Genomic DNA, 23,357 nt, shown 5'->3' with positions numbered 1-23,357 from the left:
GATCCCAACGTTCATCAAGAGTTCAACTCAAACGGGTTTTAATTTCAGGTTCTTAAGCTTCACATAAAAAACTTTATAGCGACAATTCCACAATTTCATGTTCAAAGCCACAAAATCCCTACAAGAGGAAGATATGATGGTCATTATTTAGATGAATGTATTGAGTTGAGAGGGTCCTCAACAACTGAAAATTGGAGGGATTTTAGGAGAAAAACAATATTATTAATTATTAACTATTCAATGACCACAACCAATTATGAGTGCCATGCCACAACCCTATAGGGTTTTAGCCCACTAACAGGGGTTACTAACTTCAAACGCAAATAACTCTCAAACCGTGAAGAAATGGGAGGAATACCATATATCAACAGAAGTATCTTGACAAGTAGAATACATCAAGATGATCTTTGATGCAAACTAATATGAGTTTTCAAGTCAAAATTCCCATTCAAGATCGGGGTAGCCCCTGGTGCTGCTTGGGTTGACATCAATGACAACCACCGATCAACAATATCCCCCTTTGGCATTTATGTCAACACAAGTACTCCCCCTGCGATCATGACACCTCTTCCTACTACCTTCTCTCCCCCTTTTTCATCAATGGCAAATGGTAACTCCCCCTGACAAACAGCCATCCTACAGACCTGTAAACACCTCCACTCCCCCTTTCTACTCGAGTAAATAAGAGATAGAGTCTAATGAAAACTTGGGAGAATCCCAAGCTTTTGGTGAAGATACCCAAATTCTTCATGAGGTAATGGTTTGGTAAATATGTTAGCAATTTGCTCCTTTGTTCCAACATATTCAAGCTCGATATTCCTTTCGGCGACCTGCTCTCTAATGAAATGATATTTAATCGGAATGTGCTTTATTTTGGAATGCATCACAGGATTCTTGGAGATACTGATGGTGCTGGTGTTATCGAAAAAGATGGGAATAGGCTCATCAAAATTGACTTGAAGATCTTGCAAAGTTTGCTTCATCCAGAGAACTTGTGTACAACAAGTTGTTGTCGTGATATATTATGCTTTTGTTGTGGATAACAAGATTGAAGACTTATTTTTACTTAACCATGAAACAAGACAACCACCTAGATAGAATGCTTCTCCACTGGTACTATTACAATCATCAACACTTCCTGCCCAATCTGCATCTATATAAGCTTGGATAACCATATCATTTCCTTTGGGATACCATAGACCAGATTTCGTTGTGCCCTTAAGATGTTGAAGAATTCTTTTTACGATAATAATATGAGATTATTTTGATGCTACTTAGAATCTTGCTACTTGTCCAACTACCCACATCACATTGGACCTGGAGGTTGTCACATATATGAGACTACCAATCATGGATCTATACAACCTTTGGTCCACATCCTTTGACAAATCTTCTAATTTTAACTTGCAACCTGTTTTCATGGGGGTAAGGACTGGCTTGCAATCTTCCATCTAGAATTTTTTGAGCATTTCCTTGATGTACTTGGTTTGATATATGAATATTCATTTATCCTGCTGAGAAATCTGAAGCCCCAAAAAGTATGCCAGCTCACCAAGCATAAAAATTTCAAACTCACTTTGTATTTTTGTGGAAAAGTCTTTACTTAATTTGTCATCAATGCTTCCAAAGATTATATCATCCACATATACCTTGATAATTGTTAGGTTATATTGATCCACTTTCACATAGAGATTGTTGTCAACACTTCCTTTCTTGAATCCTTGTTGATGTAGATACCTATCAAGACGGCCATACCAAGCCCTAGGAGCTTGCTTGAGACCATATACTGCCTTCTTTAATATGAAAATGTAGTTTTCTTTGCCAGTGAGAAGAAAACCTTTGTGTTGTTCAATGTAAAATTCTTCCCAATTCACCATTTAGAAAGTCTGACTTAACATCCATTTAGTATACCTTGATTTTTCTCGAGCATGCATAAGTGAGAAACATCCTGATAGCTTCCATTTTGGCAAAGGGAGCAAATGTTTCTTCAAAATCAATTCCTTCAACTTGTGCATATCCTTTGCAGACTAATCTTGCTTTATTCCTAGTAACCTGTCCATCCTCATTCAATTTGTTTTTGAAGAGCCATTTAGTTCCAATAACATTTTATCCTTTTGTCGTGGAACCAATTCCCAAGTGTCTTTCTTCTCAATTTGATCCAGTTCTGTTGGCATTATGATACATATGTTGTACTTGATGGCAACCCACTCATCTCAGATAATAAATTATAGTGTAGAGAAAAGTTCACGCACTTATATGCAAAGAAAAGTTTATTTCATGTAGAGAAAGGTTCACGCACTTTTATGCAGAGAAAAGTTTATTTCATGTAGAGAAAAGTTCACGCACTTTTATGCAGAGAAAAGTTTATTTCATGTAGAGAAAAAGTTCACGCACTTTCATGCAAGGAAAAGTGCGTATATGTTGGAGAACTTACCTTTGGTCCATGGTAGTTAGTCCTTGGTATTTGAACCTATGAGGAAAAGCGCGTATATGTTGGAGAACTTACCTTTGGTCCATGGTAGTTAGTCCTTGGTATTTGAACCTATGAGGAAAAGCGCGTATATGTTGGAGAACTTACCTTTGGTCCATGGTAGTTAGTCCTTGGTATTTGAACCTATGGTTTTGGACCATGGTACGCACTTTCATGCAAGGAAAAGCGCGTATATGTTGGAGAACTTACCTTTGGTCCATGGTAGTTAGTCCTTGGTATTTGAACCTATGGTTTTGGACCATGGTACCTCGTCAAAAGTGTTGATCTCACGCACTTTCATGGTTGGTTCATGGTATTAGTCCGACAGTTTTTGATCCTATGGTTTTGGCCCGTGGTATTGCATCCAAAAGTGTTGATCTCACGCACTTTCATGGTTGGTTCATGGTATTAGTCCAACAGTTTTTTAATCCTATGGTTTTGGCCTGTGGTATTGTGAAAGGCCTAAGACTATAAAAGAGGAAGGAGATCATTTGGCAAAGCATCTTCTGAATTATCGAATATCTGATAAAGTGCTAGATCTGGAATATTGTGATTGGGTTTTGGTGCAGATCTGGATCTGAATGAAGAAGGAACCTGAGCGTAAGGAGAAGGATAAGTTCTATTGATGGGTCAAAATCTTAAGGCTGGAATAGTGGTATATCTATATGATTTTGATATGTGATATGTGGCATACGCTTGATCTATAAATCTAATAATCTGGGTCTGAATTATTGATGCATGTTTTATTTTACACATGTTATGATCTGGGTATGTCTGATGTAACAACTGCAAAGTTATAAGGAAATATTTGCAGATCTGTATGCGGGTTGGCTTTGGTGAAATAAGAGATTGATGATGCAAGTGTAGTTGATGGGTTTTTGATGTTCTTGGATCCAGTTTGAAATTTTATGAAAAGTGGTCCTTGAAAGAAAAGAAGTAGGGGGTTGTAGCTCCCTTCCAGGAGAGACTGGAAAACGAAAGAGAGAGTTGTAGCTCTCTGCAGGTTGTAGCCTGCGTACTGGTAAAGGACTGCACCAGTACAAAATCATTGTAAAAGGAGTTTCTTATTAAAAGAAGATAGAGACATATTGCAGCAGGTGGTTTTCACCCACATTGGGTTTCCACCTTATATCTGGTGTTCTTTTGTGTGACTATTTGCTTTTCTTGTTCCTGCTCATTATTTTATGATTCTGACATACAAAGTAATGATCAATATTTGAAGAATTATTCAAAGTATAAATAAGGAAGATATATTGAAAAGAATTTGATAATACTGATTCACCCCCCCTCTCAGTATTATTTCCAACAATTGGTATCAGAGCAGGTCCTTCTGAAGAAGCTTGATCGCTTGAAGGAAGATCTAACATCATGAGCAACTACGAGAGGGAAGCATCAATCAGGCCACCGATTTTTGATGGGACAAACTTCGTATATTGGAAGGTAAGAGTTACTGCTTATCTTCAATCTTTGGGTACAGAAGTATGGGACATTATAGAAACAGGGTATACTTTTCCATCAGCTACTCCTACAGATTCAGCTGAGAAGAAGAAATATGAAACAAATGCAAAGGCGGTTAATACTCTTCTAGGATGTCTATCTCAATCTGAATTCGTGAAGGTTATGCAATATAAATCCGCAAAAGAAATATGGGACAAGATTGTTTTGAGCTACGAAGGAGATGAACAGGTAAAACGTGCAAAACTTCAAACCCTCAAGATTCAGTATGAGAATCTCAGAATGTATAATGATGAAAGTGTGGCTAACTATTTTCTTCGTGTGGATGAGATTGTTAATTGTATGAAAAATTTGGGTGAAGAAATAAAAGAGGTTGTTGTGGTTGAAAAAGTTCTAAGATCTTTGTCACCTAGGTTTGAATCTAAAGTTTCTGCTATAGAAGAAAAGGAGAATCTACAACATCTTAAAATGTCACAACTACATGGAATTCTAACTGCTTATGAAATGAGAAAAGGAGGTCCATCTGACAGGAAAGAAGCTGCCTTCAAGGCTTCAGGTAAAGGAGAGTACTATGAATCAGGACATGGGTCAGAAGAAGAAGAAGAATCAAATTTTGTCAGAAATCTTCAACGGGGTGCTGGACAGTTCAGAGGTAAGTTACCCTTCAAATGCTTTTCTTGTGGAAGAGTAGGTCACTATGCTGCCAAATGTCCTCATAAGGATAAGATCGACAAGGGAAAGGAACCTATTAGATGGAACAAGAAACATAATGCAAATAAGAAAAGCTACTACACTCATGAAGACAGTGATGGTCTATCAAATAGTGATGAAGATGAACGAGGTAATGACTATAAACTTTTAATGGCCTTTGAAGATGATGATTACATGGATACTATAGATGTGGATAGTTTTAATGAAGAGATTTCTAGACTTAAGACATGTATAGGAGAAAAGAATATGATCATTGATACTCTACAATTTCAAATTGATGAAAAAGAAAAATATCTTGAAAAGTTAGAAGGTGAAATTGTTGGCCTTAGAAAAGAAATTGAGAAAACAAAGGCTATTAATCTTAAGTTTGTCAAAGGATCTGAAACTCTGGATGAGATCATCAATATACAGCGTTCTCCACTAAACAAGACAGGTCTGGGGTATAATGGAGAAACATCTCAAGCATCCACCTCAAAGAATTATCTTGATGCAGCAAGAAGGAATGAGCAAAAGCACAATGGAGATCACCAAGTAAAGCAGGGGCGAATTACATCAAGAACGAACAAAGACTATTAGGTAAACCAGGGGCAATCTGTCTTAAGGATGAACAAAAGCTACAACCAGCCACAGGTAAAATCTTCTCAATTTACTTCAAGAATGGATGGCAATAGAAATTACAATCATTTGGCCGGTAGATTTGATAATCGCAGAAGTTTCTTCAATGGGCAATGTTTCTCTTGCCATAACTTTGGTCAAAAAGCAGCTCAATGTGTTGCATATAAAACAATCATGACTAGAGAAGCTCAAAAACAAAGAAGTATGATCGGGATTACAAAAAGGACCTATAACAACTTTTCGGCTCTTGAAAATGAAGTTGAATGTTCTATTTGCAATAACTTTGGTCATGAAGATTCTGAATGCAAGAGCAGGTTTCAGCAGATAAAGGAACAAGCCTCAAGCACCAGAACATGGAGAATAAAGGAACCACAAACAGAAAGATGTGGGATAGCCTTTTATGCAGAGGGACAGGAAAATCTATGTTACATCGACAGTGGATGTTCGAAGCATATGACAGGTGATAAAGAAAAACTTGAATCTTATTCTGCTTTAGAAAAGGGAAAGAAAGTTTCTTTTGGAAATGATACTCCAGCAGCTATAAAAGGAAAAGGCACAGCTCAGTTAAAAGAAAAGGTCAAAGCTGGAAATGTTTTGTATGTTGATGGCTTGAAGCATAACCTTCTGAGTGTCAGTCAGATGTGCGATCAAGGAACCGAGGTAATATTTTGATCAAATGGATGTAGCGTTCGTGATCTTGATACAGGGAAAACAGTGATCAAAGGTAGAAGAACTCCAAATAATCTATACATATTTGAAGAAAGACAACAACAATGCTATTTGAGCAAGGATGATGAACACTAGTTATGGCACCGGAGGTTGGAGCATCTAAGCTTTTCACAAATAAGGAAATCATGCAAATATCAGGTAGTTCGTGGTCTTCCAGATATCAAAATTCCAGACAACACCATATGCAAATCATGTCAGTTTGGAAAGCAAACCAGAACTAACTTTCCAGAGAAGGAAGGATCAGCTAGCATGCCTCTTGAGCTAGTCCATACAGATGTATGTGGTCCATTTAGGAAAAGGACACCTCGAGGAGAAGAATACTTGATATTATTCATTGACGATTTCTCCAGGTTTGTTTGGTTAGGACTTATGAAGCACAAAGACGAAGCATTCGAGAAATTCAAATCCTTCAAAGCCTTGGTTGAAAATGAATCAGGTTACAAAATTAAGTGCCTCAGGTCTGACAGAGTTGGGGAGTTTACCTCAAATGAATTTTTTGATTTCTGTGAAGAACATGGGATAAGAAGAGAATTCTCTACAGCTAGAACTCCTCAGCAAAATGGAGTGGTGGAAAGGATGAACAGAACAGTCCAACAAATGGCTCGTGCTATGCTGGATGAGTCTGGAACTCCCGTAACTTTCTGGGGTGAAGCCGCATATGCTGCAATTGTTATTCTCAACAAAACAAATGTCCAAGTGAACAGCACTCAAACTCCTCATGAGCTCTGGTATGGTGAGACTCCTTCGGTAAAGCACTTCAAAATCTTTGGAAGCAAATGCTATATTAAGAATACTGATGAGCAACTTGGCAAACTTGAACCTAGAGCAGATGAAGGCATTCTTCTTGGTTATTCTCCACACAGCAAAGCATATAAGTGCTACAATAAAAGACTTGGAAGAATTGTTGACAGCATTGATGTAGTGGTTGATGAAAAGGGATACATTCCTAGGCAAGTAAATCATGAAAATATCGAAGAAGATGAAGACTACCCTCAAATACAGAATGATGAAGAAGAAGAACCTCAAGGAGCACCAGAGGAACAGATAAGAATAGAAGAGAAGACTCCATCCCGGTACGTTCAGAAGAATCATCCAGAATCTCAGATTTTGGGGCAGAAAGAAGCAGGTGTACAAACAAGAAGAACAATTGCAGAAGCTTCAAGCTATTTGGCATTACTCTCCTCCACTGAACCACAAAATGTAAAAAAGGCATGCAAAGATGAATGTTGGGTCAAGGCAATGGATGAAGAACTTGAGCAGATTGAAAAGAAAAACACTTGGGAGTTGGTTCCTAGACCAAAGGATAAGAATGTTATAAGGACAAAATGGGTCTTCAAAAATAAGTTGAATGAAAATGGGGAAGTAATTAGAAACAAGGCAAGACTTGTCTGTAAAGGGTATGCGCAGCAAGAAGGAATAGATTTTGAGGAAACTTTTGCTCCAGTTGCAAGACTTGAGGCCATCAGAATGTTCCTTGCTCTCTCAAGCTTTCAAAAGTTCAAAGTATTTCAAATGGACGTGAAATCAGCCTTTCTGAATGGAGACTTAGAAGAAGAAGTATACATTGAGCAGCCAGATGGTTTCATTCTTAGAAATGATCCAAATCTTGTATGCAGATTGAAAAAGGCTCTCTATGGTCTTAAACAAGCTCCAAGGGCTTGGTACTATCGTTTGGACAAATATCTTCATCAACAAGGTTTTTCAAAAGGATCAGCAGATAGCAATATTTATATAAAAATTGAAAATGACAAATTGCTAATACTTGTTGTGTATGTAGATGACATTATCTTTGGCAGCAATGAAGAATCTATGAGTCAAAGCTTTGCCTTGGTGATGCAGAAAGAATTCAAAATGTCCTCGCTTGGAGAATTGACATATTTTCTTTGTTTGCAAATCCAACAAAATGAAGGAGGGATCTTCTTGTCTCAAACCAAGTATCTCAAGCAGATTTTGAAGAAATATGGTATGGAAGAAGCAAAACCAGTATGTACACCCATGGTCACAGGATGTAACCTCAATGCAAATGATGAATCAGCAGAAGTGCATCAACCAACTTACAGATCTATGATTGGAAGTCTACTTTATTTGACAGGTACCCGACCAGACATCATGCATGCAGTGGGAATAGTTGGAAGATTTCAGGCAAATCCAAAGGACACTCATCTTCAGGCAGTAAAGAGAATCTTCAAATATCTTCAAGGGACTCAAAACTATGGCTTATGGTATCCTAGAGATACAGATCTCACACTTCATGCTTATACAGATGCAGATTGGGCCGGAAGCGTGGATGACAGGAAAAGCACAAGTGGTGGTGCATTCTTTATGGGTTCTTTATTAGTATCTTGGTTCAGCAAGAAATAGAGTTCGATTGCCTTGTCTACAGCTGAAGCAGAATATGTTGTTGCTGCATCTTGCTGCACTCAACTCCTTTGGATGATGCAGACCTTGCAGGATTTTCAAATCACTTGTACACCACCCATCTCCATCTTATGTGATAATACAAGTGCAATCAGCGTTTCAAAGAACCCAGTCATGCATCCAAAAACCAAGCACATACCAATCAAGTATCACTTTCTCCGGGAACAAGTGCTTGAACAAAAGGTCAAGTTGGAGTATGTTCCTTCTAAGGAACAGGTTGCTGATATACTCACCAAACCATTGCCTAGGGAGACCTTTGAATACCTCAGGCAAAAGCTGGGGATTGTTGATGCATCATCTTGTTGTTGAATCTCTTCTGATTGTTGGTTGTACGCAAGGTTCATCTGAAGTATATGCGTACATGTGCTGGGTTGCGGATTGGTCAAAGATCGAATGGCACAGGTTCGGGGGGAGCATATCATGCATTGTTGGCATTATGGAGGAAGTACAGAAGGAGATCATGGATGCTGGTCTGAATATTGCTGTAATACGTCTCTATCTCTTTCATGGTCATGGATTATGGTTCTTCTTTGCAGATCTGGTTTATAGTCAGGGGGAGCATGTTCTTAGGGGGAGCATAACCCTTTGCCCTTGATGTCAAAGGGGGAGAGTGATTGGTTGTTGTTGCCATCAAGTCCAAAGGGGGAGATTGTTGGCATTATGATACATATGTTGTACTTGATGGCAACCCACTCATCTCAGATAATAAATTATAGTGTAGAGAAAAGTTCACGCACTTATATGCAGAGAAAAGTTTATTTCATGTAGAGAAAAGTTCACGCACTTTTATGCAGAGAAAAGTTTATTTCATGTAGAGAAAAGTTCACGCACTTTTATGCAGAGAAAAGTTTATTTCATGTAGAGAAAAATTTCACGCACTTTCATGCAAGGAAAAGCGCGTATATGTTGGAGAACTTACCTTTGGTCCATGGTAGTTAGTCCTTGGTATTTTAACCTATGAGGAAAAGCGTGTATATGTTGGAGAACTTACCTTTGGTCCATGGTAGTTAGTCCTTAGTATTTGAACCTATGAGGAAAAGCGTGTATATGTTGGAGAACTTACCTTTGGTCCATGGTAGTTAGTCCTTGGTATTTGAACCTATGGTTTTGGACCATGGTACGCACTTTCATGCAAGGAAAAGCGCGTATATGTTGGAGAACTTACCTTTGGTCCATGGTAGTTAGTCCTTGGTATTTGAACCTATGGTTTTGGACCATGGTACCTCGTCAAAAGTGTTGATCTCACGCACTTTCATGGTTGGTTCATGGTATTAGTCCGACAGTTTTTTATCCTATGGTTTTGGCCCGTGGTATTGCATCCAAAAGTGTTGATCTCACGCACTTTCATGGTTGGTTCATGGTATTAGTCCAACAGTTTTTTGATCCTATGGTTTTGGCCCGTGGTATTGTGAAAGGCCTAAGACTATAAAAGAGGAAGGAGATCATTTGGCAAAGCATCTTCTGAATTATCGAATATCTGATAAAGTGCTAGATCTGGAATATTGTGATTGGGTTTTGGTGCAGATCTGGATCTGAATGAAGAAGGAACCTGAGCGTAAGGATAAGGATAAGTTCTATTGATGGGTCAAAATCTTAAGGCTGGAATAGTGGTATCTCTATATGATTTTGATCTGTGATATGTGGCATACGCTTGATCTATAAATCTAATAATTTGGGTCTGAATTATTGATGCATGTTTTATTTTACACATGTTATGATCTAGGTATGTCTGATGTAACAACTGCAAAGTTATAAGGAAATATTTGCAGATCTGTATGCGGGTTGGCTTTGGTGAAATAAGAGATTGATGATGCAAGTGTAGTTGATGGGTTTTTGATGTTCTTGGATCCAGTTTGAAATTTTATGAAAAGTGGTCCTTGAAAGAAAAGAAGTAGGGGGTTGTAGCTCCCTTCCAGGAGAGACTGGAAAACAAAAGAGAGAGTTGTAGCTCTCTGCAGGTTGTAGCCTGCGTACTGGTAAAGGACTGCACTAGTACAAAATCATTGTAAAAGGAGTTTCTTATTAAAAGAAGATAGAGACATATTGCAGCAAGTGGTTTTCACCCACATTGGGTTTCCACCTTATATCTGGTGTTCTTTTGTGTGACTATTTGCTTTTCTTGTTCCTGCTCATTATTTTATGATTCTGACATACAAAGTAATGATCAATATTTGAAGAATTATTCAAAGTATAAATAAGGAAGATATATTGAAAAGAATTTGATAATACTGATTCACCCCCCCTCTCAGTATTATTTCCAACAAGTTCTTCATTCATAGCTTCTACCTAGTGTTCATTTTGACTAGCTTCCTCAAAATTGCTAGGCTCAAAAGTCACTAAAAGGGAAAGATGGGCTTGTTGTGATGAACGAAGCTACTGAATTCTTCTGGTTCCAATTCCTTCATTTATGTTTCCTATGATATGATTTGACGAGTGATTCTTTTGATACCATTCTTTTGAACTTTTTGGTGAAAGTTCTTGTACATCCTGTTGATCATTTCTTATTTCTTCTTGGCTGACTGGTGTTTCCTTATTTGATTGGTCTTGCTCTGGAGCTTCTTCTTCATCCTTAACAGATTCTACCTCAAGCCCCTCAAATTTGCTTGAAGAGACGATCTCATTGTTATCCTTTAGAACACAGTCTTCGTCAAAAGTAAAATTTATACTTTCAACTTTTTTTTTTGCCTTAGATTGTAGCATCTATAAGCCTTTCATTTGTGCGAACAACCAATGAAAATACCTTCCTTAACACAGGAAACGAACTTGCCCAATTTTTGGTCTTCTCTTTTGATGTAGCATTTACTTCCAAATATTTTGAAGTATTTGATGTTAGTTGGTCTTCCTTTACATAGTTCGCACGGAGTCATGTTACAATTGTTCCTGAGCAGACCTCTATTTATAATGAATGCAGAAGTATCAATTGCTTGAACCCAGAATTTATCATCTAAGTTTGAGTCTTTTAACATGGTTCTAGCCATTTCCTGTACGATTCTATTTTTTCTTTCAGCTACTCCATTCTGTTGTGGTTTTTTTGCTTTTGAAAATTGCCTTTTTATTCCATGCTCTTCACAGTATTGTTGAAATGGTTTGGATGTGAATTCTCTGCCATTATCTTATCTTAGACATTTGATCTTCAAATCGATTTCATTTTCAATCAATTCCTTGTATATTTTGAAACATTTGAATGCCTCAGACTTTTTCTTCAGAAAACTGATAGTTTGTCATTCTGGTGTAATCATCTATCATTAACATAAAGTATAATTCATCGTCTAAACCTTTTGCTCTCATAAGACCACATAGATCAGTATGTATTAATTCCAATGGACGTGACACAAAATGTTCTTTTGTCTTGAACTTGACTTTTGTCTATTTTCCATGCCGACAAGATTCACATATCGTATTGGTAGGTTTTGAGATTTTCGGAATTTCTCTAACTCCTTCCTTTTGTTGATCTTGACCAGATTGTTGAAATTTATATTTCCCATTCATTTGTGCCATAACCAGCTCTTGTCTTCTTTTTCCAAGAAACACCCTTTAGGTGTCTCATCCAAAATATATATGTCGTTTGGATTTCTGCTTGCTGTAGCCACAATTTTACCAAACGTGCCTTTCCTGATTTCACATTTCTTCGAGTTGAATAACATCGTGTGTCCTTGATCGCACATCTGTCCAACACTGAGCAGGTTGTGATTCATATTTTAAAACAGCAACACATCCTTTGCTAATCCTTGCTTCCAAGAGTGATCGTACCTGCTCCTATTACGTTTGAAGACCCATCATTTCCAAAAGACATTGTTCCATCCTTCTTTTCTTTCAAGGATATGAAATTATTTCTATCTCCAGTCATATGCACGGAGCAACCACTGTCAATATACCATATGTTTCTGTTGCTTTGAGCCTTGAGAACGAGAGCACACCTTTCAGTCTTCCTTTTCCATCCTTGTTCATTCTGATTTTGCGAGAATTCCTTTGAAGAACTTCCAAGTCTACAATCTTTGGTCTAGTATCTAAAATTGTTACATTTGTAACATTCGACATCATCTCTCAAATGATAAAATTTGTTGATATTATGTTGAGTTTTGGAATATCCAATTTTTGAGAGATCTCCTGGAATCATATTCATTCCAAACATACATGTGACATTCTGAAGCTCTATGTCCAAACCTTCCACATGAATAACAATGACCATAAAAGATAGGATGATACCTGGGAGGAAATGTTCTTCGAGGAATTGTCTTCCAAGGTTCTTCCTGCAAGTCTTGATCTCTCGATCTAGCTGGGAGATCTACCTTCTTGGTAGATTTTTCATATCCATCTTCTTTAGTTGTCATAGAAGGACTTGACTCCTTTTTGGATTTTTCTTTATAACCAAGACCAGTCTTGTCGTTGCATGATTGTTGGTTATTGATGAGTTTGTCTAAAGTCTTTGATCTGTTGGCGTAGTTTTGAGGAGTTTTTCCATTTTTTACTTCCTTTCGTAAAGAAACGATTTCAACTTCCAATGCTTCTCTTTCCTTGTTTCTTTCCTTTAATTTTTTCCTAAGAGATTCTTCAATTTTTTTGTATTCTTCAACCTTGATTTTAAGATTTAGGACCTATTCCCTTTCTATCCTTAATTCGTATTCAAGAGTGTTGACGTGCTTCTTCTTGGCCTTGAGCTCTTTGATATCCCTAATCACTTCATTTTGAAATTCAACCTCAGCCATTTCTTCTTCTTCGTCTCCTTCTTTGTCAGGTTTCTCTTGCTTATTGTGCTTGGCCATAAACAATACTCTTCCATTGAATTATTCTTCATTATCACTGTCTTCTTTGGATGAGGAGCTATCTTCTTTGGAGAAGAAAATTTTCTTAAACCATTTCTTCTTGCCTTTCTTTTTTGAACTTCCTGGGACATTTATTTCCTTTCATAACAACCTCATTTTTGTGAGGACATTTGGCTGCAAAATTCCCAACCTCACCACAATCAAAACATATTAATGGAAGTTTACCTTTAAATTTTCCCGTACATGTTCTCATTTTCTGTGAGAAATAGGCAAACTCTTTATCTGAGAATTCTTCTTCATCTTCTTCCTTTTCCTCATCCTTACAATTGCAAGTTTTTTCTTTCGAATTCTGCTTGTCCTTACTATTCCTCTTGGATGCAGAAAATGTTGTTTCTAAGTGAGATGTATAATCCTCTTATTCAATCCTCATTTCATATGCCGTAAGAATTCCATGCAATTCATCTATGCTGAGATTGGTCAAAATCGATCTATCTTCCAAGACAGATACCTTAGGGTTAAATCTTGCTGGCAAGGTTCTGAGGATCTTTCGGAAAATAATTTTCGTTTCAACTGGTTATCCAAAAATTTCCAATGTATTTGTTGTTTCATCAACACGCTATAAGCATGTAGCAATATCTTCATCTTCCGTCATTTTGAGTTGCTCAAATTTTTCCCTGAAAAAATTGAAGTTTTGCTTCTTTCACCTTTGAGTCACCTGCATATATATTTTCAAGCTTTCCCCATACCTCTTTAGTAGTTTTGCAACTCAATACCTTAAGATAAATACATTTGATAAGCCCACTCATCATAAGAACTTTATCCTTTGCATCATATACCATAGTTTTCTTACCTTGTTCATCCTAGGTCGGTGTGAAGCCTTTGTCAACGATTTCCCATACTTTGTATCCTTGCGTCAGCAAATGCACCTGCATTCTTCCACTCCAAAGTGAATAGTTATTTCCATTGAACAAAGTAACTCTATTCTTAGTATACTCCATGATCTCCTTCCAGTTGTTAGCCTGCTATTGAAGCAACCAAGATCTAATACCAATTGTTAGAAAATACTGAGGGTGGGGTGGGTGTGTCAGTATTCCTTAGAAATTAGCACTTTTAAATCTTTTTAGAGAATTAGTTAATATTCAATTATTATTAATGTTTATGTAGTAATAACAGTAAATAAAGGAACACAGGAGGCACAAAAATTTTAGGTGGAAAACCCCCTTTGGGTCAAAAACCACCGAATGCTTTTCTAATAAATTCTTTAATCTTCAGCCCCAACTAAAATGAAAGCAACAACTTCCTAGTGTTATAGAAAAGCATTCTTCTCCAACTCCCACTGGAAGGATTCCCAAATGCCCTAGTTTCTTCATTAATCAACTAAATGGATGCCCCAACACCCTAGACCAACCTACCACCCTAAAGTGTTCACTGGTTCCAACCTGTAGGCGACTTCATGCACCTGCCTAGCACCTCCCTACCACCCTATAATGACTAAAATGAGACAAGAGTGTGGATTCTCGTACCAAGGACAATGATCCATGATAAAATATGATTTACAATGATTTTGACCGAACACCCAATCACATTATGACCTGCAACCCAACCATGACATCATCCCGACAGAGACTCCTATACCTCCCAACAATGCCTTTTCGACTCTATGCAGATTGATTCTTTTACAATAATGACTCTTCCAATGATGACACTTTTACAAATGACTCTTTTACAACTTTACAATGATGACTCTTGGCCTTGACACTTCTTCACAATATACGGATGGTTGTTATGTCTTTAAAGGATGTCCCACTGCAATGCTTCGTTTGATTTGATACTTCAACTCTTGAATGCTTGCTTGATTCTATGCTTGAATCTTCTCCTACCTACATGCAAATTTTCCCAGCAAAACCCAATCTCAAAAGGAAAACAAAATATGCTTCAATTTACCTCTGCCTACAAAACACATGTAAGTGCATAATAATGAATAAATACAAATTAAAATTACAATGCACACCTGAAATGTTCTTGTCACTTTTGTTGTTGACTTGTTGCAACAGTAGAAAAAGACTCCGACTCTTGATATAGGCCTAAACTCTATGCAAGACTATATTCAAAACTAACCTAAAGATATATACAATAGAAACTGATGATATACCCTAGACTTGTGATGAACCAAGTTCTAAATACAACAACAAAGACCATTCTATCAACTATGACAAGACAAGTAACATGAACTTATAACATCATGTATATTTAGCAAACTTCGTGTAGCATCAGGAATATGTACCATAAAATGTACAGTATCAAGAATAGGACATCCAAAAAAACTAATTGTGACATATAGAGGCATAGAGATATAACCTAGACAATGTATATACTTACGCTGTCCCGCAAAAACATATGTCATATATGATACTCAAAATTCAAATGTAAACACTAATCATACATACCTTGTTGTAGGAGACGTACCTTTGACTATTGATGTGTGGTTCTTACTGCAGTGATCCTTGAATTCATGTTTTTTCTTGCTTCCTAGGAGCTCAATATTGAATCTACTATATCATATAGATTTAGAAGACTTGGTGTAGCATCAAATGTGTAGTATCAAGAATAGGACATCCAAAATGTGGTATCAAAACTAACTGTGACATATAGTGACATAGAGATATAACCAAGACCTTGTATATACTTATCTTGTCCTACAAAAACATATGTCAGAGATGATACTCAAAATTCAAATGTAAACACTTAATCATAAATACCTTGTTGTAGGAGACTTACCCTTGATTGTTTATGTGTGGTCCTTACTGCAGTGATCCTTGAATGCATGTTTTTTCTTGCCTTCTAGGAGCTTGATATTGAATTTGTTGTATCTATGTAATTTGAGATATTCAAGGTCTGAATATTTGTCCAGTGGTAACCCTCTGATTCCTATTTGCAACCCCATAGTTCGTATCAATATTGGATTCTTCAAGAAATATTTATGCCCAATCTCCCACGATGACCTGTTTATAGCCTAGTTTAATAGAGTGAACTTGTACGAAGTTCCATGTGTCACTGTTGCGACCTTCAGCCTTAAAAATACTACTCAACAAACTACAATCCATCCTCTTTCTGTTAATATTTACTAAATTTGAATCCAATTCTCAGATAAAAATTTATGACGAGTTTCCCAATGTCACCTGTTTAACATGGAATTCAGGAACCTGCAAAAACCCTAACTTCCTCGGATCATATCTCCGCAAATATAGTGAACCAGGATATGAAATTTGGTCACGAGGTTCCTCAAGAATTCATGTAAGAGGGATTTTAATCTCATCTTCTAACGCTTCACAGAAAAAAAAGTTATAGCAAAAATTCCATGATGACCTGTTTGAAGCCATAAAATCCCTACAAGAGGAGGATATGAGGGTCATTATTTATATGAATGTCTTGAGTTGAGAGGGTCCTCAACAAGTGAATATTGGAGGAATTTTAGGAGCAAAAAAATATTGTTAATTATTGACTCTTCAATGACAACAACCAATTATGAGTGCCATCCCACAACCCCATAGGGTTTTAGCCCACTAACTGGGGTTATTAATTTCAAACAAAAATAACTCTCAAACCATAAAGAACTGGGAGGTGTACCATATATCAACGGAAACATCTAGACAAGCAGAATCCATCAAGAAGATATTTGACACAAAATAATATGAGTTGTCAAGTCAAAATTCCCTTTCAATATCGAGGTAGCCCCTAGTGTTGCTTGGGTTGACATCAATGACAACCACTGATCAACACTGGCAGAAGCTGTTGAGAATGAAGAGGAACCTCATGTTTTCCTAGAAGGAGAAGAAGTTAACAACTTACTCTTTGGCTCAAGTTTTGGTGGAGGTGGAGATGAACCAACAAATTCGTAGGTTGAACCGTCAGATTTAGAAGAAGATGATGAGGATGAAGAAGAGGACAATATGGCTGATCAAAATCTAGAATGGATGACATAGGGCCCATTGGCACTCCAGGGTGTCTTGCACAAGATTTCGAGACACGCAAAGAAGTTGTTAACAGAGTATGACCCTGACAAAATAGTGAAGGAAAAATACCATCTAGACACATTCTACCTACATCTACAGACACTCAAGGTACGTTATGACGATGTTGCATGTAGATTGTTTCCATGTACCTTGGATGGCAGAGCAGTTGTATGGTACCATAGCCTTCCTATCAACTCCATTCAGAACTGGGGGATGTTCAAGAGAATTTTCCTTGAGAAATTTGTTGAGGACAAAACCCCTGCCATGTTGTTAAAAGAGTTGGGTAGTCTCAAGATGGAGCAGAAATAAAAAGTGAAGGATTTTAACCAGAGGTTTAACCGTATCCTGAAAAAGTTCACTGCAGACACTAAACCTCATGACTCCATCACAGTTGACTACTACACATCTACACTACCGACCAGTATTGCGCAGTTCATCAAGCAAGCTGCAAAACCAACACTTTTAGAAAATTGCCAAGAAGCAATTGATCTAGAGAAAGACCTATGCATGATTGGAGTCATTGTAGATGACGAACCAGCTAAGTACCTAAAACACATGGGCAAGAGGTATCATACTATTGTGAGTAAGGTAAAGGAAAAGGAAACAAGTGAAATTGAGACCCTTACTCGTCTCCTCAAGTCCTTGACAACCAAAGTAGTTGAACTTAAGCAACAGATGACCAAGACAGCAGTGAGTAGCAGAACTCCCAAATTTGTGCAAAGGAAGAATGTGACATCATGTAGCAGTAGTAGCCACGCGGTTAAATCTGTGAAGAACTCCAATATTGTGTTCTAAGTGGACCAAATTACGAAGGATAACTTCTGCACGATCCACGTAGAACAAAATTCAGAGAAGTCTTGTCCAGAATGGGACTGAGTTATGAGCACTATGGCTTCAACATTGAATGATCATTTTAAATCTAATGAGAAGGTTTAGCCGAAGGACGAAGATGAAGAAGAGGATGTTGCATCTAATGAAGCTCCAAGTTTTTGGCACGTAATTAACATGTATTAATGTCTTAAGGCTACCCAGAAGAAAACAACTATTGAGAAGGAGCCCCCAAAGTATAATAGTTGATATAACTTGAGAATTCAAGGGGCTCCCACTATGTTTGAGATACAGAAAGAAAAATTTAAGCAACTGCTCAGAACAGTTGATCCACTGGCATTTCTAGGAAGACATCTACAACGAAAGATACATCCATGAGAAGAAAAGTCCAAAACACTCCACCGGACAATACAAACATAAGTCTTCCCCCAGATAACTCAGTGAGTCTTCCTACTTTGGATTACAATATTGTTGAAGATATGAAGAAGACTCATGTAAAAATTTCTCTGTATGATTTAACCAAGCTCACGGGTCAGCAGGATATTCTTTTGCACGCACTGGGGAAAACATCCATAGGCAATGTTGCCTCTTCCAGCAAGGGACCAAGAAAGTCTCCTGAATCACTCGCCTCTGTGCTCAACACACTTCGCATGATAGAAGCAAACTAACTATGCCCACCATTTTTGTTATCATTCAAAATATTCAACTTCAATGTCCACAACTATTTGGTTGATTCTAGCGCATCAGTCAACGTCATGCCACTCTCCATCACTAAACATATCAATGCGCAATGGAGTGGTATAACTATGCAGATCATCCAACTTGACTGAACATGTGTACCAACCATTGGTGAACTGTGGGATGTGATCATCTAGTTATGGTCTGACCGACGAGATCACCAGTGCATTAACATTGTGATTGTGGACATCCCGAAGCATATGGCTTATTAATCAGTAGAAACTGGTCCAGCAAGTTGCAAGGATATTTTGTGAAAAACTAGTCACACTTATGGCTTATGTACTAGGGCAGAAACAACCAAATCGAAGTGTTAATAGAGAGATATATGAAACATAACATTACTCCCTTGGATGGTCAGAATGAATCGTTGGCTTTCGCAGAACTTCTGTTCGGAAATTGCTTTCTGGAAACGCAGTTGGGGTGTTATCTTGCACAGCCAAACCCCACCCCACCAGATACACAGTTGGGTCTCCTTCCTTGCCCAACTGGTGGAAATGAAACTTGTACAATACATTGTAACAGTAGTAGTAGTAGTGTTAGCAGTACTAGCGTGGAAAGCGGTCCTTGTATAGATGACTTGTGGACCTTGTATTTCAACGGATCCAAAACACAGGATGGCTCTGGAGCCAAGTGTGTTTTGATAGACCCAAGGCAAAGGAAACACTTAATCTCAAGTCATTTGGAGTTCGAGTGCATGAACAATACTTCTGAATATGAAGCACTCATTTTGGGTTTATAGAAATCCCTCAGCCTCAATGTTGTTATGCTAAAAGTTATAGGTGATTCAAAAATTATGGTACGTCAGGTACGTAACACCATACACTATGTCTCACTTCGTATTAAGAGTTACCAACAAGAGGTATGGTGGATTATCTCTAATTTCCAAGCTTCTAATATCATCTTTATACCAAGAATTCATAATGCAGCTGTAGATGCTCTCGAAAATGTAGCTGCTAGGATGACAACGCTTAGGGATACATTTACTATTGAAATTTTGTATAAGCCATCTATCCTTTACAACATAACTAATTTGTATGTTTTTTATGATGATGAACAAATATTGATTTTCATGGCCAATGCTAATGTCTTCAAGGAAGGTGATATATGAAGACATGCACGAGCAATCTCTACAAGACGCGGTTGATGACAGTAAATGCAACCTCATCCCCAAGGGTGTGGTTTCACTCGAGAAGCTATATGACTTGCAGAATCACTTCAAAGGACCCAGGAACACTAAAACCCACAGTTCCATATAGGTGCACAAACAGATTAATCTGGGAACAGACAGAGATCTGAAGTTCATGAATCTCAGTACATGTTGCACACCGGAAGAGCAATAAGCCTTTGTCCACATGTTTAGACGATATCACGATGTATTTGCGTGGACATACGATGACTTTAAAACATATGACACACAAATTATCCAACGCATCATTCCAATCAAAGAAAGGGTCAAGCCATTTCAACAAAAGCTCAAAAAATTCCATCTGTCACTTGAACCCCATACATACATAATTGACTAAGCTGTTGGATTCTTGGATCATTTACAAGGTTCATCATTCTAATTGGGTTTCAAACTTAGTTCCTATGAGGAAGAAGCCTGGGGAGATCCTCCTATGTGTTGATTTCTGAAATCTGAATCGTGCCTCGAACAAAAATAATTACCTTGTGTTGTTTATGGAGCACATCTTGCAGACAATATCTAGAGCAGAAATGTTTTCTTTGCTTGATGGTTTTTTCCGGATATAACCAGGTTCTGGTAGCATAACCCGACATGATTAAAACTACATTATGTACCAAGTAGGGTATTTTCACTTATCGAAGAATTCCATTTGGGTTAGTAAACACAAGTGAAACTTTTCAACGTGCTATGGACATTGCCTTCCATGGCCTCATCTGATAGAGCATGGTGGTTTACCTTGATGATGTGACAATATTTTCCAGAAAATGGTTAGACCACCTGCGCCATCTCAAGAAGATCTTTGAGTGATGTCGAAAGTACGGGATATTCTGAAATCCCAAGAAGAGCATCTTTGCAGTATCTGAGAGGAATCTCCTTGGACATATCATCGCTAAGAGTGGGATCAAGGTTGATCCGAACCAATTTCCGACTATCACGTAGATTCCTCACCCAACCAACAAGAAAGCTATGCAGTCCTTCTTGGGGAATATCAACTTCCTCCGGAAGTTCATCTCAGATTATCCAGAGATTGTTAAACCTATCCAAGATATGATCAAGAAGGATGCAGTCTACAATTGGGGGACGAAGGAAAAGGATGCATTTTCCCATATCAAGCAAGAAATAGCAAATGCACCCGCGCTATACATCCCAGATTTCAACAAATATTTCTTGCTTTAAACATTAGCTTCTGACAATTCACTTGCTGCAGTACTCACTCAGAAGGATGAGTTGAACAACAAACATCCCATCTCCTTCATGAGCATGAGCATGCAGGGACCGAAGCTCAACTATATCATTGTGGACAAGCAAGCATACACACTATAAAATGTGGTGAACACTTCAGACCCTACCTGCTGAAAAACTATTAGATAGTCTTTGTGCCACATCCAACAATCAGATCACTGCTTGTTTAGCAAGAGTTAGTTGAAAGACATGTGAATAGGATGATAGGACTACAAGAGTATGATCTTGATATCAAGTCAATTCACACTATCAAGGGTCATAGTCTCTACAGTTTTCTAGCAAAAGCAATACACGCACAAGACGAAGAAGAAGAGCTCGCTGGATAGGAGCGAGAAATCGATATGTATAATGTAGAGCTAGCACCACCCACTTCGCATGACAACTCTTGGTACGAAGAAGTGTGCCAGTACCTTGAGCATGGCACCATGCCCTCTCACTTTTCCATGCAGTAGAAGAGGGAACTTTGACTCAAAGCCTTATCTTACTAGTTGGTGCATGGAGTGCTTTACAGAAAGCACAACAATGGAATTTTGCTTAGGTGCCTAGAGGCACAAGACTCAGAGAGAGTGTTACGTGATCTACATGACGAACCATCCGTAGGTCACTTCACAGGTAACACAATTGTGCATGAGGTCATGAGAGCTAGTTTCTACTGGACCATATTATTTAAAGATGCACACGCTTATGCCCGCAAGTGCCCAATCTATCACCAATGCGCCAGAAGAACTCGAAGGTCAGCAGCCCCACTGCAGCCTGTTGCAGTGGATGAACCATTCCAATAGTGGGTCTTAGACATCATTGGGGAAATTTTCCCACATTCATCAAAGCAGCACCACTACATCCTAACTGCTACAGATTACTTTACACGGTGGACAGAAGCAGTTCCACTCAAACAAGTGAATGACCATGAAGTCATCAGCCTCCTTCAGCAAAACATCATTTCCAGGTTTGGTGTTCCTATATCACTTGTTTTTTACAATGAAACTTACTTCTCTTCATTTAAACTTTATATCTTGCATTCCAATATGGTATTGTGCTTAAACATTCAGCTAACTACTGCCCACAAGGAAATGGTCATGTTCAATATACAAACAAGAATCTCATTTGCATCATTAAAAAGACCATTTACTTTGAACAGGGAAACTTACATTCCTCTTTGGTGAATGATTTTTGGGTTGAGCGAGACACACCCAAGCCCTCTCTAAACACATCTCCATACTTCCTTATATATGGAAAAGAAGCCATCCTCCCAAAAAATATCTACTTTCCTTCTCTCTATTTATCCTAGGAATCCCAAGGCAAACCGCGCATATTGCTTCAGCGTAGGATGGACACATTACACAAGTTACAGGAAGAACGGATGAAAGAAAATGAAAAAATTTCACTCCACCAGAACCGTATCAAGAGATGGTTCGATCGAAAGTCTGCAAGGAACACCAGCTTCATTGTGGGTGACTTAGTCTTGAAGTGGGATAAACCCCATGAAGACAAAGGAAAACACACAAAGTTCCAGTCCATGTGGATTGATCCTTTCACGGTTCACAAAGTCTTTTCCAACACATGTATCATCTACAATCACTTGAAGGGAGGATTGAAAACCTTCTGGTCAATGGCTAAGATTTAAAATGTTATTTTCAGTTATCTAGGGTACAGTCTTTTAATTTCTTGTTCTGTTGCTTTACTTTATTATTTTCACTTCGCTTTGCTTTGCTTTTATGTCTTGTCATTTTTGTTTTGTAAATAAGTGTTGTCTTATACTGTGTTCTGGATTTTGAATAAGTATGTGGCTGAAGTATAGGAGTCTTGTGACATTGCAGTGCTTGAACAGTCCTGTATCCGTCTTCTCTGTGCTTGGTTGTAACTTTTGAGTGATGAAAAATATGATCTGTTTGTAAGGGAATCTTTGATCAAACCATGAACTTGTGTCCAAATTGGGAAGCCCCATGCCTATACTCAGTCTTCTTCTCTATGTGGTCAAGCCTATCCAACTATTATAAATGGAGAAGGGGAAAATCTAAATAAGAAAACCTAAATCGGAGATCTTACATGCTTCTCTGAAGGAAAAACATCTTCTTCTCTCAATAAGTTGAGAACCCTCTTCCACCCAAAAATAAATAAGTCCCTATGCATAGTTCTCTTTCAAAAAAAATACAAAGGTGAAATAAGAGAAAGGCTTTATGCGTAGAGAGGTG

This window comes from Pinus tabuliformis, chromosome 3_2 (assembly GCF_031772625.1).
Source record: "Pinus tabuliformis cultivar Carrire ecotype Pingquan chromosome 3_2, CPIR1, whole genome shotgun sequence".
In the NCBI taxonomy this organism is placed as follows: Eukaryota; Viridiplantae; Streptophyta; class Pinopsida; order Pinales; family Pinaceae; genus Pinus; species Pinus tabuliformis.
This window is presented reverse-complemented; position numbering follows the sequence as displayed.